The sequence below is a fragment of the Dendrobates tinctorius genome, unplaced genomic scaffold, assembly GCF_039654945.1.
Source record: "Dendrobates tinctorius isolate UK_male_01 unplaced genomic scaffold, ASM3965494v1 ptg000062l, whole genome shotgun sequence".
NCBI classification, from domain to species: Eukaryota; Metazoa; Chordata; class Amphibia; order Anura; family Dendrobatidae; genus Dendrobates; species Dendrobates tinctorius.
The window spans coordinates 41413850-41430482 of NW_027361730.1; the positions used below are offsets into that span (position 1 = coordinate 41413850).

General features: G+C 47.2%; 26 non-coding genes across 26 annotated transcripts; all 26 read left to right on the forward strand.

The window, feature by feature from the left end:
- The first annotated feature begins 362 nt into the window (after nucleotides 1-362).
- TRNAD-GUC (transfer RNA aspartic acid (anticodon GUC)) lies at nucleotides 363-434 on the forward strand. The gene has a single exon. It is a non-coding gene; the product is annotated as a tRNA-Asp (tRNA).
- Nucleotides 435-673: 239 nt separating this feature from the next.
- Nucleotides 674-747, forward strand: TRNAI-AAU (transfer RNA isoleucine (anticodon AAU)). Its single transcript has one exon. It is a non-coding gene; the product is annotated as a tRNA-Ile (tRNA).
- Nucleotides 748-1621: 874 nt separating this feature from the next.
- Nucleotides 1622-1693, forward strand: TRNAD-GUC (transfer RNA aspartic acid (anticodon GUC)). Its single transcript has one exon. It is a non-coding gene; the product is annotated as a tRNA-Asp (tRNA).
- Nucleotides 1694-1931: 238 nt separating this feature from the next.
- Nucleotides 1932-2005, forward strand: TRNAI-AAU (transfer RNA isoleucine (anticodon AAU)). The gene has a single exon. It is a non-coding gene; the product is annotated as a tRNA-Ile (tRNA).
- An 874-nt stretch (nucleotides 2006-2879) lies between these two features.
- On the forward strand, nucleotides 2880-2951 carry TRNAD-GUC (transfer RNA aspartic acid (anticodon GUC)). The gene has a single exon. It is a non-coding gene; the product is annotated as a tRNA-Asp (tRNA).
- A 234-nt stretch (nucleotides 2952-3185) lies between these two features.
- On the forward strand, nucleotides 3186-3259 carry TRNAI-AAU (transfer RNA isoleucine (anticodon AAU)). Its single transcript has one exon. It is a non-coding gene; the product is annotated as a tRNA-Ile (tRNA).
- An 874-nt stretch (nucleotides 3260-4133) lies between these two features.
- Nucleotides 4134-4205, forward strand: TRNAD-GUC (transfer RNA aspartic acid (anticodon GUC)). Its single transcript has one exon. It is a non-coding gene; the product is annotated as a tRNA-Asp (tRNA).
- Nucleotides 4206-4442: 237 nt separating this feature from the next.
- On the forward strand, nucleotides 4443-4516 carry TRNAI-AAU (transfer RNA isoleucine (anticodon AAU)). The gene has a single exon. It is a non-coding gene; the product is annotated as a tRNA-Ile (tRNA).
- Nucleotides 4517-5390: 874 nt separating this feature from the next.
- TRNAD-GUC (transfer RNA aspartic acid (anticodon GUC)) lies at nucleotides 5391-5462 on the forward strand. Its single transcript has one exon. It is a non-coding gene; the product is annotated as a tRNA-Asp (tRNA).
- A 236-nt stretch (nucleotides 5463-5698) lies between these two features.
- Nucleotides 5699-5772, forward strand: TRNAI-AAU (transfer RNA isoleucine (anticodon AAU)). The gene has a single exon. It is a non-coding gene; the product is annotated as a tRNA-Ile (tRNA).
- An 874-nt stretch (nucleotides 5773-6646) lies between these two features.
- On the forward strand, nucleotides 6647-6718 carry TRNAD-GUC (transfer RNA aspartic acid (anticodon GUC)). The gene has a single exon. It is a non-coding gene; the product is annotated as a tRNA-Asp (tRNA).
- Nucleotides 6719-6956: 238 nt separating this feature from the next.
- TRNAI-AAU (transfer RNA isoleucine (anticodon AAU)) lies at nucleotides 6957-7030 on the forward strand. The gene has a single exon. It is a non-coding gene; the product is annotated as a tRNA-Ile (tRNA).
- An 874-nt stretch (nucleotides 7031-7904) lies between these two features.
- Nucleotides 7905-7976, forward strand: TRNAD-GUC (transfer RNA aspartic acid (anticodon GUC)). The gene has a single exon. It is a non-coding gene; the product is annotated as a tRNA-Asp (tRNA).
- Nucleotides 7977-8215: 239 nt separating this feature from the next.
- TRNAI-AAU (transfer RNA isoleucine (anticodon AAU)) lies at nucleotides 8216-8289 on the forward strand. Its single transcript has one exon. It is a non-coding gene; the product is annotated as a tRNA-Ile (tRNA).
- Nucleotides 8290-9163: 874 nt separating this feature from the next.
- On the forward strand, nucleotides 9164-9235 carry TRNAD-GUC (transfer RNA aspartic acid (anticodon GUC)). The gene has a single exon. It is a non-coding gene; the product is annotated as a tRNA-Asp (tRNA).
- A 238-nt stretch (nucleotides 9236-9473) lies between these two features.
- On the forward strand, nucleotides 9474-9547 carry TRNAI-AAU (transfer RNA isoleucine (anticodon AAU)). The gene has a single exon. It is a non-coding gene; the product is annotated as a tRNA-Ile (tRNA).
- Nucleotides 9548-10421: 874 nt separating this feature from the next.
- Nucleotides 10422-10493, forward strand: TRNAD-GUC (transfer RNA aspartic acid (anticodon GUC)). Its single transcript has one exon. It is a non-coding gene; the product is annotated as a tRNA-Asp (tRNA).
- A 240-nt stretch (nucleotides 10494-10733) lies between these two features.
- TRNAI-AAU (transfer RNA isoleucine (anticodon AAU)) lies at nucleotides 10734-10807 on the forward strand. Its single transcript has one exon. It is a non-coding gene; the product is annotated as a tRNA-Ile (tRNA).
- An 874-nt stretch (nucleotides 10808-11681) lies between these two features.
- Nucleotides 11682-11753, forward strand: TRNAD-GUC (transfer RNA aspartic acid (anticodon GUC)). Its single transcript has one exon. It is a non-coding gene; the product is annotated as a tRNA-Asp (tRNA).
- A 238-nt stretch (nucleotides 11754-11991) lies between these two features.
- On the forward strand, nucleotides 11992-12065 carry TRNAI-AAU (transfer RNA isoleucine (anticodon AAU)). The gene has a single exon. It is a non-coding gene; the product is annotated as a tRNA-Ile (tRNA).
- An 874-nt stretch (nucleotides 12066-12939) lies between these two features.
- Nucleotides 12940-13011, forward strand: TRNAD-GUC (transfer RNA aspartic acid (anticodon GUC)). Its single transcript has one exon. It is a non-coding gene; the product is annotated as a tRNA-Asp (tRNA).
- A 237-nt stretch (nucleotides 13012-13248) lies between these two features.
- On the forward strand, nucleotides 13249-13322 carry TRNAI-AAU (transfer RNA isoleucine (anticodon AAU)). Its single transcript has one exon. It is a non-coding gene; the product is annotated as a tRNA-Ile (tRNA).
- An 876-nt stretch (nucleotides 13323-14198) lies between these two features.
- On the forward strand, nucleotides 14199-14270 carry TRNAD-GUC (transfer RNA aspartic acid (anticodon GUC)). Its single transcript has one exon. It is a non-coding gene; the product is annotated as a tRNA-Asp (tRNA).
- A 239-nt stretch (nucleotides 14271-14509) lies between these two features.
- Nucleotides 14510-14584, forward strand: TRNAI-AAU (transfer RNA isoleucine (anticodon AAU)). The gene has a single exon. It is a non-coding gene; the product is annotated as a tRNA-Ile (tRNA).
- Nucleotides 14585-15458: 874 nt separating this feature from the next.
- TRNAD-GUC (transfer RNA aspartic acid (anticodon GUC)) lies at nucleotides 15459-15530 on the forward strand. The gene has a single exon. It is a non-coding gene; the product is annotated as a tRNA-Asp (tRNA).
- Nucleotides 15531-15769: 239 nt separating this feature from the next.
- TRNAI-AAU (transfer RNA isoleucine (anticodon AAU)) lies at nucleotides 15770-15843 on the forward strand. The gene has a single exon. It is a non-coding gene; the product is annotated as a tRNA-Ile (tRNA).
- The last annotated feature ends 790 nt before the right edge of the window (nucleotides 15844-16633 follow it).

The following is a 16633-nucleotide window of genomic DNA, read 5'->3' on the forward strand; positions in this document are numbered from 1 at the left end:
TATCTCTTCGCCCTTGTTAAGGACACTAGATCCTTCTAGGGTCAGTGTGCTGCCTAGAAAAAACCGCTGTGTGAATGAGGCCATAGTTGTCAGCCGAGCAAAAGTTTGACTAAATCTCCCAGACACTATAGACAGCTTTGCCATCATTCGGATGTCTGCTGGCTGGCCCATTTCTCTCATCCAAAGGAGCACTGACTCTGGCCAGTGAGGGCAAAATGGCAGTTTTCTTCACAGTCTCACCTCTCTTATCTGAAAGTGCAAAAAAGGAAAAATGAGCAGGGCCCACAGTGGATCCTCTGAGCACTCACATGCCTCGTGTGCACTTTCTCGGAGTGTGATGTCAGAGGTTTCGACGCAGCCAATCCTCGTTAGTATAGTGGTGAGTATCCCCGCCTGTCACGCGGGAGACCGGGGTTCGATTCCCCGACGGGGAGGTTTCTTATGTCCTTGCCACTGCTACGTGAACCTGATTGATCCGGCAATATCTTCATAAGCAGGAGCTTTTGATCTTTTATTGTTCGACTGTCACGCGTTACATATGCGTCTACCACCAAAAGTCCCTACATGTGTGCTAAATCCATCCCCCCCCCCCCCCCCCTAAAAAAAAAAAAAAAGGATCGCGCTCGTACAGCTTTCCATTTTTTTCCCGGCAGGGACGTAATGCCACACCCATGGCCGGTTAGCTCAGTTGGTTAGAGCGTGGTGCTAATAACGCCAAGGTCGCGGGTTCGATCCCCGTACGGGCCAGGAGCAGCTTTTTAGAGGTCATGTTCACTAGTTTCATCCCAGGTAGATCGATGCTGAAGCTGGTTTCTTCCGATTCCGCATTTTGCTCACAGTGTTTACCGTCTCGAATCGTGTGCCTAACTGATTTGCAGAAGTAGTTGTCTCTATGTTGTGGTGTTAATTGAAGCCTGTAGCAGGCATTTACTAACTATAGTTGGTGTGGATTTTGCTGTTGACATTTGTGTCATTGTTGATAAACTACACGGTGTCCTTGCTATTCAAGGACACCCCATCGACATGTCCTGCAGAAGAGCGGAGAAGAGGGAATTGTCTGCAGAGATGAGCAGAGCATGTCCAAAGTTATCATGGCATCTAGAACAGATGGAAACAAAAAGGATGAGAAAGACTCCAATAAGAGCAAACATCATCTATAAAGGTACCTGGATGTCAAAGTTTATTTGCGCTACTTCCTGCTTCTATTCAGTATTGAGGCTCCTGTATGTAGGGTAAAAATGGCTAATAACCACTTCTACTATCTCTTCGCCCTTGTTAAGGACACTAGATCCTTCTAGGGTCAGTGTGCTGCCTAGAAAAAACCGCTGTGTGAATGAGGCCATAGTTGTCAGCCGAGCAAAAGTTTGACTAAATCTCCCAGACACTATAGACAGCTTTGCCATCATTCGGATGTCTGCTGGCTGGCCCATTTCTCTCATCCAAAGGAGCACTGACTCTGGCCAGTGAGGGCAAAATGGCAGTTTTCTTCACAGTCTCACCTCTCTTATCTGAAAGTGCAAAAAAGGAAAAATGAGCAGGGCCCACAGTGGATCCTCTGAGCACTCACATGCCTCGTGTGCACTTTCTCGGAGTGTGATGTCAGAGGTTTCGACGCAGCCAATCCTCGTTAGTATAGTGGTGAGTATCCCCGCCTGTCACGCGGGAGACCGGGGTTCGATTCCCCGACGGGGAGGTTTCTTATGTTCTTGCCACTGCTACGTGAACCTGATTGATCCGGCAATATCTTCATAAGCAGGAGCTTTTGATCTTTTATTGTTCGACTGTCACGCGTTACATATGCGTCTACCACCAAAAGTCCCTACATGTGTGCTAAATCCATCCCCCCCCCCCCCCCCTAAAAAAAAAAAAAAAGGATCGCGCTCGTACAGCTTTCCATTTTTTTCCCGGCAGGGACGTAATGCCACACCCATGGCCGGTTAGCTCAGTTGGTTAGAGCGTGGTGCTAATAACGCCAAGGTCGCGGGTTCGATCCCCGTACGGGCCAGGAGCAGCTTTTTAGAGGTCATGTTCACTAGTTTCATCCCAGGTAGATCGATGCTGAAGCTGGTTTCTTCCGATTCCGCATTTTGCTCACAGTGTTTACCGTCTCGAATCGTGTGCCTAACTGATTTGCAGAAGTAGTTGTCTCTATGTTGTGGTGTTAATTGAAGCCTGTAGCAGGCATTTACTAACTATAGTTGGTGTGGATTTTGCTGTTGACATTTGTGTCATTGTTGATAAACTACACGGTGTCCTTGCTATTCAAGGACACCCCATCGACATGTCCTGCAGAAGAGCGGAGAAGAGGGAATTGTCTGCAGAGATGAGCAGAGCATGTCCAAAGTTATCATGGCATCTAGAACAGATGGAAACAAAAAGGATGAGAAAGACTCCAATAAGAGCAAACATCATCTATAAAGGTACCTGGATGTCAAAGTTTATTTGCGCTACTTCCTGCTTCTATTCAGTATTGAGGCTCCTGTATGTAGGGTAAAAATGGCTAATAACCACTTCTACTATCTCTTCGCCCTTGTTAAGGACACTAGATCCTTCTAGGGTCAGTGTGCTGCCTAGAAAAAACCGCTGTGTGAATGAGGCCATAGTTGTCAGCCGAGCAAAAGTTTGACTAAATCTCCCAGACACTATAGACAGCTTTGCCATCATTCGGATGTCTGCTGGCTGGCCCATTTCTCTCATCCAAAGGAGCACTGACTCTGGCCAGTGAGGGCAAAATGGCAGTTTTCTTCACAGTCTCACCTCTCTTATCTGAAAGTGCAAAAAAGGAAAAATGAGCAGGGCCCACAGTGGATCCTCTGAGCACTCACATGCCTCGTGTGCACTTTCTCGGAGTGTGATGTCAGAGGTTTCGACGCAGCCAATCCTCGTTAGTATAGTGGTGAGTATCCCCGCCTGTCACGCGGGAGACCGGGGTTCGATTCCCCGACGGGGAGGTTTCTTATGTTCTTGCCACTGCTACGTGAACCTGATTGATCCGGCAATATCTTCATAAGCAGGAGCTTTTGATCTTTTATTGTTCGACTGTCACGCGTTACATATGCGTCTACCACCAAAAGTCCCTACATGTGTGCTAAATCCATCCCCCCCCCCCCTAAAAAAAAAAAAAAAGGATCGCGCTCGTACAGCTTTCCATTTTTTTCCCGGCAGGGACGTAATGCCACACCCATGGCCGGTTAGCTCAGTTGGTTAGAGCGTGGTGCTAATAACGCCAAGGTCGCGGGTTCGATCCCCGTACGGGCCAGGAGCAGCTTTTTAGAGGTCATGTTCACTAGTTTCATCCCAGGTAGATCGATGCTGAAGCTGGTTTCTTCCGATTCCGCATTTTGCTCACAGTGTTTACCGTCTCGAATCGTGTGCCTAACTGATTTGCAGAAGTAGTTGTCTCTATGTTGTGGTGTTAATTGAAGCCTGTAGCAGGCATTTACTAACTATAGTTGGTGTGGATTTTGCTGTTGACATTTGTGTCATTGTTGATAAACTACACGGTGTCCTTGCTATTCAAGGACACCCCATCGACATGTCCTGCAGAAGAGCGGAGAAGAGGGAATTGTCTGCAGAGATGAGCAGAGCATGTCCAAAGTTATCATGGCATCTAGAACAGATGGAAACAAAAAGGATGAGAAAGACTCCAATAAGAGCAAACATCATCTATAAAGGTACCTGGATGTCAAAGTTTATTTGCGCTACTTCCTGCTTCTATTCAGTATTGAGGCTCCTGTATGTAGGGTAAAAATGGCTAATAACCACTTCTACTATCTCTTCGCCCTTGTTAAGGACACTAGATCCTTCTAGGGTCAGTGTGCTGCCTAGAAAAAACCGCTGTGTGAATGAGGCCATAGTTGTCAGCCGAGCAAAAGTTTGACTAAATCTCCCAGACACTATAGACAGCTTTGCCATCATTCGGATGTCTGCTGGCTGGCCCATTTCTCTCATCCAAAGGAGCACTGACTCTGGCCAGTGAGGGCAAAATGGCAGTTTTCTTCACAGTCTCACCTCTCTTATCTGAAAGTGCAAAAAAGGAAAAATGAGCAGGGCCCACAGTGGATCCTCTGAGCACTCACATGCCTCGTGTGCACTTTCTCGGAGTGTGATGTCAGAGGTTTCGACGCAGCCAATCCTCGTTAGTATAGTGGTGAGTATCCCCGCCTGTCACGCGGGAGACCGGGGTTCGATTCCCCGACGGGGAGGTTTCTTATGTTCTTGCCACTGCTACGTGAACCTGATTGATCCGGCAATATCTTCATAAGCAGGAGCTTTTGATCTTTTATTGTTCGACTGTCACGCGTTACATATGCGTCTACCACCAAAAGTCCCTACATGTGTGCTAAATCCATCCCCCCCCCCCCCCCTAAAAAAAAAAAAAAAGGATCGCGCTCGTACAGCTTTCCATTTTTTTCCCGGCAGGGACGTAATGCCACACCCATGGCCGGTTAGCTCAGTTGGTTAGAGCGTGGTGCTAATAACGCCAAGGTCGCGGGTTCGATCCCCGTACGGGCCAGGAGCAGCTTTTTAGAGGTCATGTTCACTAGTTTCATCCCAGGTAGATCGATGCTGAAGCTGGTTTCTTCCGATTCCGCATTTTGCTCACAGTGTTTACCGTCTCGAATCGTGTGCCTAACTGATTTGCAGAAGTAGTTGTCTCTATGTTGTGGTGTTAATTGAAGCCTGTAGCAGGCATTTACTAACTATAGTTGGTGTGGATTTTGCTGTTGACATTTGTGTCATTGTTGATAAACTACACGGTGTCCTTGCTATTCAAGGACACCCCATCGACATGTCCTGCAGAAGAGCGGAGAAGAGGGAATTGTCTGCAGAGATGAGCAGAGCATGTCCAAAGTTATCATGGCATCTAGAACAGATGGAAACAAAAAGGATGAGAAAGACTCCAATAAGAGCAAACATCATCTATAAAGGTACCTGGATGTCAAAGTTTATTTGCGCTACTTCCTGCTTCTATTCAGTATTGAGGCTCCTGTATGTAGGGTAAAAATGGCTAATAACCACTTCTACTATCTCTTCGCCCTTGTTAAGGACACTAGATCCTTCTAGGGTCAGTGTGCTGCCTAGAAAAAACCGCTGTGTGAATGAGGCCATAGTTGTCAGCCGAGCAAAAGTTTGACTAAATCTCCCAGACACTATAGACAGCTTTGCCATCATTCGGATGTCTGCTGGCTGGCCCATTTCTCTCATCCAAAGGAGCACTGACTCTGGCCAGTGAGGGCAAAATGGCAGTTTTCTTCACAGTCTCACCTCTCTTATCTGAAAGTGCAAAAAAGGAAAAATGAGCAGGGCCCACAGTGGATCCTCTGAGCACTCACATGCCTCGTGTGCACTTTCTCGGAGTGTGATGTCAGAGGTTTCGACGCAGCCAATCCTCGTTAGTATAGTGGTGAGTATCCCCGCCTGTCACGCGGGAGACCGGGGTTCGATTCCCCGACGGGGAGGTTTCTTATGTTCTTGCCACTGCTACGTGAACCTGATTGATCCGGCAATATCTTCATAAGCAGGAGCTTTTGATCTTTTATTGTTCGACTGTCACGCGTTACATATGCGTCTACCACCAAAAGTCCCTACATGTGTGCTAAATCCATCCCCCCCCCCCCCCTAAAAAAAAAAAAAAAGGATCGCGCTCGTACAGCTTTCCATTTTTTTCCCGGCAGGGACGTAATGCCACACCCATGGCCGGTTAGCTCAGTTGGTTAGAGCGTGGTGCTAATAACGCCAAGGTCGCGGGTTCGATCCCCGTACGGGCCAGGAGCAGCTTTTTAGAGGTCATGTTCACTAGTTTCATCCCAGGTAGATCGATGCTGAAGCTGGTTTCTTCCGATTCCGCATTTTGCTCACAGTGTTTACCGTCTCGAATCGTGTGCCTAACTGATTTGCAGAAGTAGTTGTCTCTATGTTGTGGTGTTAATTGAAGCCTGTAGCAGGCATTTACTAACTATAGTTGGTGTGGATTTTGCTGTTGACATTTGTGTCATTGTTGATAAACTACACGGTGTCCTTGCTATTCAAGGACACCCCATCGACATGTCCTGCAGAAGAGCGGAGAAGAGGGAATTGTCTGCAGAGATGAGCAGAGCATGTCCAAAGTTATCATGGCATCTAGAACAGATGGAAACAAAAAGGATGAGAAAGACTCCAATAAGAGCAAACATCATCTATAAAGGTACCTGGATGTCAAAGTTTATTTGCGCTACTTCCTGCTTCTATTCAGTATTGAGGCTCCTGTATGTAGGGTAAAAATGGCTAATAACCACTTCTACTATCTCTTCGCCCTTGTTAAGGACACTAGATCCTTCTAGGGTCAGTGTGCTGCCTAGAAAAAACCGCTGTGTGAATGAGGCCATAGTTGTCAGCCGAGCAAAAGTTTGACTAAATCTCCCAGACACTATAGACAGCTTTGCCATCATTCGGATGTCTGCTGGCTGGCCCATTTCTCTCATCCAAAGGAGCACTGACTCTGGCCAGTGAGGGCAAAATGGCAGTTTTCTTCACAGTCTCACCTCTCTTATCTGAAAGTGCAAAAAAGGAAAAATGAGCAGGGCCCACAGTGGATCCTCTGAGCACTCACATGCCTCGTGTGCACTTTCTCGGAGTGTGATGTCAGAGGTTTCGACGCAGCCAATCCTCGTTAGTATAGTGGTGAGTATCCCCGCCTGTCACGCGGGAGACCGGGGTTCGATTCCCCGACGGGGAGGTTTCTTATGTTCTTGCCACTGCTACGTGAACCTGATTGATCCGGCAATATCTTCATAAGCAGGAGCTTTTGATCTTTTATTGTTCGACTGTCACGCGTTACATATGCGTCTACCACCAAAAGTCCCTACATGTGTGCTAAATCCATCCCCCCCCCCCCCCCCTAAAAAAAAAAAAAAAGGATCGCGCTCGTACAGCTTTCCATTTTTTTCCCGGCAGGGACGTAATGCCACACCCATGGCCGGTTAGCTCAGTTGGTTAGAGCGTGGTGCTAATAACGCCAAGGTCGCGGGTTCGATCCCCGTACGGGCCAGGAGCAGCTTTTTAGAGGTCATGTTCACTAGTTTCATCCCAGGTAGATCGATGCTGAAGCTGGTTTCTTCCGATTCCGCATTTTGCTCACAGTGTTTACCGTCTCGAATCGTGTGCCTAACTGATTTGCAGAAGTAGTTGTCTCTATGTTGTGGTGTTAATTGAAGCCTGTAGCAGGCATTTACTAACTATAGTTGGTGTGGATTTTGCTGTTGACATTTGTGTCATTGTTGATAAACTACACGGTGTCCTTGCTATTCAAGGACACCCCATCGACATGTCCTGCAGAAGAGCGGAGAAGAGGGAATTGTCTGCAGAGATGAGCAGAGCATGTCCAAAGTTATCATGGCATCTAGAACAGATGGAAACAAAAAGGATGAGAAAGACTCCAATAAGAGCAAACATCATCTATAAAGGTACCTGGATGTCAAAGTTTATTTGCGCTACTTCCTGCTTCTATTCAGTATTGAGGCTCCTGTATGTAGGGTAAAAATGGCTAATAACCACTTCTACTATCTCTTCGCCCTTGTTAAGGACACTAGATCCTTCTAGGGTCAGTGTGCTGCCTAGAAAAAACCGCTGTGTGAATGAGGCCATAGTTGTCAGCCGAGCAAAAGTTTGACTAAATCTCCCAGACACTATAGACAGCTTTGCCATCATTCGGATGTCTGCTGGCTGGCCCATTTCTCTCATCCAAAGGAGCACTGACTCTGGCCAGTGAGGGCAAAATGGCAGTTTTCTTCACAGTCTCACCTCTCTTATCTGAAAGTGCAAAAAAGGAAAAATGAGCAGGGCCCACAGTGGATCCTCTGAGCACTCACATGCCTCGTGTGCACTTTCTCGGAGTGTGATGTCAGAGGTTTCGACGCAGCCAATCCTCGTTAGTATAGTGGTGAGTATCCCCGCCTGTCACGCGGGAGACCGGGGTTCGATTCCCCGACGGGGAGGTTTCTTATGTTCTTGCCACTGCTACGTGAACCTGATTGATCCGGCAATATCTTCATAAGCAGGAGCTTTTGATCTTTTATTGTTCGACTGTCACGCGTTACATATGCGTCTACCACCAAAAGTCCCTACATGTGTGCTAAATCCATCCCCCCCCCCCCCCCCCTAAAAAAAAAAAAAAAGGATCGCGCTCGTACAGCTTTCCATTTTTTTCCCGGCAGGGACGTAATGCCACACCCATGGCCGGTTAGCTCAGTTGGTTAGAGCGTGGTGCTAATAACGCCAAGGTCGCGGGTTCGATCCCCGTACGGGCCAGGAGCAGCTTTTTAGAGGTCATGTTCACTAGTTTCATCCCAGGTAGATCGATGCTGAAGCTGGTTTCTTCCGATTCCGCATTTTGCTCACAGTGTTTACCGTCTCGAATCGTGTGCCTAACTGATTTGCAGAAGTAGTTGTCTCTATGTTGTGGTGTTAATTGAAGCCTGTAGCAGGCATTTACTAACTATAGTTGGTGTGGATTTTGCTGTTGACATTTGTGTCATTGTTGATAAACTACACGGTGTCCTTGCTATTCAAGGACACCCCATCGACATGTCCTGCAGAAGAGCGGAGAAGAGGGAATTGTCTGCAGAGATGAGCAGAGCATGTCCAAAGTTATCATGGCATCTAGAACAGATGGAAACAAAAAGGATGAGAAAGACTCCAATAAGAGCAAACATCATCTATAAAGGTACCTGGATGTCAAAGTTTATTTGCGCTACTTCCTGCTTCTATTCAGTATTGAGGCTCCTGTATGTAGGGTAAAAATGGCTAATAACCACTTCTACTATCTCTTCGCCCTTGTTAAGGACACTAGATCCTTCTAGGGTCAGTGTGCTGCCTAGAAAAAACCGCTGTGTGAATGAGGCCATAGTTGTCAGCCGAGCAAAAGTTTGACTAAATCTCCCAGACACTATAGACAGCTTTGCCATCATTCGGATGTCTGCTGGCTGGCCCATTTCTCTCATCCAAAGGAGCACTGACTCTGGCCAGTGAGGGCAAAATGGCAGTTTTCTTCACAGTCTCACCTCTCTTATCTGAAAGTGCAAAAAAGGAAAAATGAGCAGGGCCCACAGTGGATCCTCTGAGCACTCACATGCCTCGTGTGCACTTTCTCGGAGTGTGATGTCAGAGGTTTCGACGCAGCCAATCCTCGTTAGTATAGTGGTGAGTATCCCCGCCTGTCACGCGGGAGACCGGGGTTCGATTCCCCGACGGGGAGGTTTCTTATGTTCTTGCCACTGCTACGTGAACCTGATTGATCCGGCAATATCTTCATAAGCAGGAGCTTTTGATCTTTTATTGTTCGACTGTCACGCGTTACATATGCGTCTACCACCAAAAGTCCCTACATGTGTGCTAAATCCATCCCCCCCCCCCCCCCCTAAAAAAAAAAAAAAAGGATCGCGCTCGTACAGCTTTCCATTTTTTTCCCGGCAGGGACGTAATGCCACACCCATGGCCGGTTAGCTCAGTTGGTTAGAGCGTGGTGCTAATAACGCCAAGGTCGCGGGTTCGATCCCCGTACGGGCCAGGAGCAGCTTTTTAGAGGTCATGTTCACTAGTTTCATCCCAGGTAGATCGATGCTGAAGCTGGTTTCTTCCGATTCCGCATTTTGCTCACAGTGTTTACCGTCTCGAATCGTGTGCCTAACTGATTTGCAGAAGTAGTTGTCTCTATGTTGTGGTGTTAATTGAAGCCTGTAGCAGGCATTTACTAACTATAGTTGGTGTGGATTTTGCTGTTGACATTTGTGTCATTGTTGATAAACTACACGGTGTCCTTGCTATTCAAGGACACCCCATCGACATGTCCTGCAGAAGAGCGGAGAAGAGGGAATTGTCTGCAGAGATGAGCAGAGCATGTCCAAAGTTATCATGGCATCTAGAACAGATGGAAACAAAAAGGATGAGAAAGACTCCAATAAGAGCAAACATCATCTATAAAGGTACCTGGATGTCAAAGTTTATTTGCGCTACTTCCTGCTTCTATTCAGTATTGAGGCTCCTGTATGTAGGGTAAAAATGGCTAATAACCACTTCTACTATCTCTTCGCCCTTGTTAAGGACACTAGATCCTTCTAGGGTCAGTGTGCTGCCTAGAAAAAACCGCTGTGTGAATGAGGCCATAGTTGTCAGCCGAGCAAAAGTTTGACTAAATCTCCCAGACACTATAGACAGCTTTGCCATCATTCGGATGTCTGCTGGCTGGCCCATTTCTCTCATCCAAAGGAGCACTGACTCTGGCCAGTGAGGGCAAAATGGCAGTTTTCTTCACAGTCTCACCTCTCTTATCTGAAAGTGCAAAAAAGGAAAAATGAGCAGGGCCCACAGTGGATCCTCTGAGCACTCACATGCCTCGTGTGCACTTTCTCGGAGTGTGATGTCAGAGGTTTCGACGCAGCCAATCCTCGTTAGTATAGTGGTGAGTATCCCCGCCTGTCACGCGGGAGACCGGGGTTCGATTCCCCGACGGGGAGGTTTCTTATGTTCTTGCCACTGCTACGTGAACCTGATTGATCCGGCAATATCTTCATAAGCAGGAGCTTTTGATCTTTTATTGTTCGACTGTCACGCGTTACATATGCGTCTACCACCAAAAGTCCCTACATGTGTGCTAAATCCATCCCCCCCCCCCCCCCCCTAAAAAAAAAAAAAAAAGGATCGCGCTCGTACAGCTTTCCATTTTTTTCCCGGCAGGGACGTAATGCCACACCCATGGCCGGTTAGCTCAGTTGGTTAGAGCGTGGTGCTAATAACGCCAAGGTCGCGGGTTCGATCCCCGTACGGGCCAGGAGCAGCTTTTTAGAGGTCATGTTCACTAGTTTCATCCCAGGTAGATCGATGCTGAAGCTGGTTTCTTCCGATTCCGCATTTTGCTCACAGTGTTTACCGTCTCGAATCGTGTGCCTAACTGATTTGCAGAAGTAGTTGTCTCTATGTTGTGGTGTTAATTGAAGCCTGTAGCAGGCATTTACTAACTATAGTTGGTGTGGATTTTGCTGTTGACATTTGTGTCATTGTTGATAAACTACACGGTGTCCTTGCTATTCAAGGACACCCCATCGACATGTCCTGCAGAAGAGCGGAGAAGAGGGAATTGTCTGCAGAGATGAGCAGAGCATGTCCAAAGTTATCATGGCATCTAGAACAGATGGAAACAAAAAGGATGAGAAAGACTCCAATAAGAGCAAACATCATCTATAAAGGTACCTGGATGTCAAAGTTTATTTGCGCTACTTCCTGCTTCTATTCAGTATTGAGGCTCCTGTATGTAGGGTAAAAATGGCTAATAACCACTTCTACTATCTCTTCGCCCTTGTTAAGGACACTAGATCCTTCTAGGGTCAGTGTGCTGCCTAGAAAAAACCGCTGTGTGAATGAGGCCATAGTTGTCAGCCGAGCAAAAGTTTGACTAAATCTCCCAGACACTATAGACAGCTTTGCCATCATTCGGATGTCTGCTGGCTGGCCCATTTCTCTCATCCAAAGGAGCACTGACTCTGGCCAGTGAGGGCAAAATGGCAGTTTTCTTCACAGTCTCACCTCTCTTATCTGAAAGTGCAAAAAAGGAAAAATGAGCAGGGCCCACAGTGGATCCTCTGAGCACTCACATGCCTCGTGTGCACTTTCTCGGAGTGTGATGTCAGAGGTTTCGACGCAGCCAATCCTCGTTAGTATAGTGGTGAGTATCCCCGCCTGTCACGCGGGAGACCGGGGTTCGATTCCCCGACGGGGAGGTTTCTTATGTTCTTGCCACTGCTACGTGAACCTGATTGATCCGGCAATATCTTCATAAGCAGGAGCTTTTGATCTTTTATTGTTCGACTGTCACGCGTTACATATGCGTCTACCACCAAAAGTCCCTACATGTGTGCTAAATCCATCCCCCCCCCCCCCCCCTAAAAAAAAAAAAAAAGGATCGCGCTCGTACAGCTTTCCATTTTTTTCCCGGCAGGGACGTAATGCCACACCCATGGCCGGTTAGCTCAGTTGGTTAGAGCGTGGTGCTAATAACGCCAAGGTCGCGGGTTCGATCCCCGTACGGGCCAGGAGCAGCTTTTTAGAGGTCATGTTCACTAGTTTCATCCCAGGTAGATCGATGCTGAAGCTGGTTTCTTCCGATTCCGCATTTTGCTCACAGTGTTTACCGTCTCGAATCGTGTGCCTAACTGATTTGCAGAAGTAGTTGTCTCTATGTTGTGGTGTTAATTGAAGCCTGTAGCAGGCATTTACTAACTATAGTTGGTGTGGATTTTGCTGTTGACATTTGTGTCATTGTTGATAAACTACACGGTGTCCTTGCTATTCAAGGACACCCCATCGACATGTCCTGCAGAAGAGCGGAGAAGAGGGAATTGTCTGCAGAGATGAGCAGAGCATGTCCAAAGTTATCATGGCATCTAGAACAGATGGAAACAAAAAGGATGAGAAAGACTCCAATAAGAGCAAACATCATCTATAAAGGTACCTGGATGTCAAAGTTTATTTGCGCTACTTCCTGCTTCTATTCAGTATTGAGGCTCCTGTATGTAGGGTAAAAATGGCTAATAACCACTTCTACTATCTCTTCGCCCTTGTTAAGGACACTAGATCCTTCTAGGGTCAGTGTGCTGCCTAGAAAAAACCGCTGTGTGAATGAGGCCATAGTTGTCAGCCGAGCAAAAGTTTGACTAAATCTCCCAGACACTATAGACAGCTTTGCCATCATTCGGATGTCTGCTGGCTGGCCCATTTCTCTCATCCAAAGGAGCACTGACTCTGGCCAGTGAGGGCAAAATGGCAGTTTTCTTCACAGTCTCACCTCTCTTATCTGAAAGTGCAAAAAAGGAAAAATGAGCAGGGCCCACAGTGGATCCTCTGAGCACTCACATGCCTCGTGTGCACTTTCTCGGAGTGTGATGTCAGAGGTTTCGACGCAGCCAATCCTCGTTAGTATAGTGGTGAGTATCCCCGCCTGTCACGCGGGAGACCGGGGTTCGATTCCCCGACGGGGAGGTTTCTTATGTTCTTGCCACTGCTACGTGAACCTGATTGATCCGGCAATATCTTCATAAGCAGGAGCTTTTGATCTTTTATTGTTCGACTGTCACGCGTTACATATGCGTCTACCACCAAAAGTCCCTACATGTGTGCTAAATCCATCCCCCCCCCCCCCCCTAAAAAAAAAAAAAAAGGATCGCGCTCGTACAGCTTTCCATTTTTTTCCCGGCAGGGACGTAATGCCACACCCATGGCCGGTTAGCTCAGTTGGTTAGAGCGTGGTGCTAATAACGCCAAGGTCGCGGGTTCGATCCCCGTACGGGCCAGGAGCAGCTTTTTAGAGGTCATGTTCACTAGTTTCATCCCAGGTAGATCGATGCTGAAGCTGGTTTCTTCCGATTCCGCATTTTGCTCACAGTGTTTACCGTCTCGAATCGTGTGCCTAACTGATTTGCAGAAGTAGTTGTCTCTATGTTGTGGTGTTAATTGAAGCCTGTAGCAGGCATTTACTAACTATAGTTGGTGTGGATTTTGCTGTTGACATTTGTGTCATTGTTGATAAACTACACGGTGTCCTTGCTATTCAAGGACACCCCATCGACATGTCCTGCAGAAGAGCGGAGAAGAGGGAATTGTCTGCAGAGATGAGCAGAGCATGTCCAAAGTTATCATGGCATCTAGAACAGATGGAAACAAAAAGGATGAGAAAGACTCCAATAAGAGCAAACATCATCTATAAAGGTACCTGGATGTCAAAGTTTATTTGCGCTACTTCCTGCTTCTATTCAGTATTGAGGCTCCTGTATGTAGGGTAAAAATGGCTAATAACCACTTCTACTATCTCTTCGCCCTTGTTAAGGACACTAGATCCTTCTAGGGTCAGTGTGCTGCCTAGAAAAAACCGCTGTGTGAATGAGGCCATAGTTGTCAGCCGAGCAAAAGTTTGACTAAATCTCCCAGACACTATAGACAGCTTTGCCATCATTCGGATGTCTGCTGGCTGGCCCATTTTCTCTCATCCAAAGGAGCACTGACTCTGGCCAGTGAGGGCAAAATGGGCAGTTTTCTTCACAGTCTCACCTCTCTTATCTGAAAGTGCAAAAAAGGAAAAATGAGCAGGGCCCACAGTGGATCCTCTGAGCACTCACATGCCTCGTGTGCACTTTCTCGGAGTGTGATGTCAGAGGTTTCGACGCAGCCAATCCTCGTTAGTATAGTGGTGAGTATCCCCGCCTGTCACGCGGGAGACCGGGGTTCGATTCCCCGACGGGGAGGTTTCTTATGTTCTTGCCACTGCTACGTGAACCTGATTGATCCGGCAATATCTTCATAAGCAGGAGCTTTTGATCTTTTATTGTTCGACTGTCACGCGTTACATATGCGTCTACCACCAAAAGTCCCTACATGTGTGCTAAATCCATCCCCCCCCCCCCCCCCCTAAAAAAAAAAAAAAAGGATCGCGCTCGTACAGCTTTCCATTTTTTTCCCGGCAGGGACGTAATGCCACACCCATGGCCGGTTAGCTCAGTTGGTTAGAGCGTGGTGCTAATAACGCCAAGGTCGCGGGGTTCGATCCCCGTACGGGCCAGGAGCAGCTTTTTAGAGGTCATGTTCACTAGTTTCATCCCAGGTAGATCGATGCTGAAGCTGGTTTCTTCCGATTCCGCATTTTGCTCACAGTGTTTACCGTCTCGAATCGTGTGCCTAACTGATTTGCAGAAGTAGTTGTCTCTATGTTGTGGTGTTAATTGAAGCCTGTAGCAGGCATTTACTAACTATAGTTGGTGTGGATTTTGCTGTTGACATTTGTGTCATTGTTGATAAACTACACGGTGTCCTTGCTATTCAAGGACACCCCATCGACATGTCCTGCAGAAGAGCGGAGAAGAGGGAATTGTCTGCAGAGATGAGCAGAGCATGTCCAAAGTTATCATGGCATCTAGAACAGATGGAAACAAAAAGGATGAGAAAGACTCCAATAAGAGCAAACATCATCTATAAAGGTACCTGGATGTCAAAGTTTATTTGCGCTACTTCCTGCTTCTATTCAGTATTGAGGCTCCTGTATGTAGGGTAAAAATGGCTAATAACCACTTCTACTATCTCTTCGCCCTTGTTAAGGACACTAGATCCTTCTAGGGTCAGTGTGCTGCCTAGAAAAAACCGCTGTGTGAATGAGGCCATAGTTGTCAGCCGAGCAAAAGTTTGACTAAATCTCCCAGACACTATAGACAGCTTTGCCATCATTCGGATGTCTGCTGGCTGGCCCATTTCTCTCATCCAAAGGAGCACTGACTCTGGCCAGTGAGGGCAAAATGGCAGTTTTCTTCACAGTCTCACCTCTCTTATCTGAAAGTGCAAAAAAGGAAAAATGAGCAGGGCCCACAGTGGATCCTCTGAGCACTCACATGCCTCGTGTGCACTTTCTCGGAGTGTGATGTCAGAGGTTTCGACGCAGCCAATCCTCGTTAGTATAGTGGTGAGTATCCCCGCCTGTCACGCGGGAGACCGGGGTTCGATTCCCCGACGGGGAGGTTTCTTATGTTCTTGCCACTGCTACGTGAACCTGATTGATCCGGCAATATCTTCATAAGCAGGAGCTTTTGATCTTTTATTGTTCGACTGTCACGCGTTACATATGCGTCTACCACCAAAAGTCCCTACATGTGTGCTAAATCCATCCCCCCCCCCCCCCCCCTAAAAAAAAAAAAAAAGGATCGCGCTCGTACAGCTTTCCATTTTTTTCCCGGCAGGGACGTAATGCCACACCCATGGCCGGTTAGCTCAGTTGGTTAGAGCGTGGTGCTAATAACGCCAAGGTCGCGGGTTCGATCCCCGTACGGGCCAGGAGCAGCTTTTTAGAGGTCATGTTCACTAGTTTCATCCCAGGTAGATCGATGCTGAAGCTGGTTTCTTCCGATTCCGCATTTTGCTCACAGTGTTTACCGTCTCGAATCGTGTGCCTAACTGATTTGCAGAAGTAGTTGTCTCTATGTTGTGGTGTTAATTGAAGCCTGTAGCAGGCATTTACTAACTATAGTTGGTGTGGATTTTGCTGTTGACATTTGTGTCATTGTTGATAAACTACACGGTGTCCTTGCTATTCAAGGACACCCCATCGACATGTCCTGCAGAAGAGCGGAGAAGAGGGAATTGTCTGCAGAGATGAGCAGAGCATGTCCAAAGTTATCATGGCATCTAGAACAGATGGAAACAAAAAGGATGAGAAAGACTCCAATAAGAGCAAACATCATCTATAAAGGTACCTGGATGTCAAAGTTTATTTGCGCTACTTCCTGCTTCTATTCAGTATTGAGGCTCCTGTATGTAGGGTAAAAATGGCTAATAACCACTTCTACTATCTCTTCGCCCTTGTTAAGGACACTAGATCCTTCTAGGGTCAGTGTGCTGCCTAGAAAAAACCGCTGTGTGAATGAGGCCATAGTTGTCAGCCGAGCAAAAGTTTGACTAAATCTCCCAGACACTATAGACAGCTTTGCCATCATTCGGATGTCTGCTGGCTGGCCCATTTCTCTCATCCAAAGGAGCACTGACTCTGGCCAGTGAGGGCAAAATGGCAGTTTTCTTCACAGTCTCACCTCTCTTATCTGAAAGTGCAAAAAAGGAAAAATGAGCA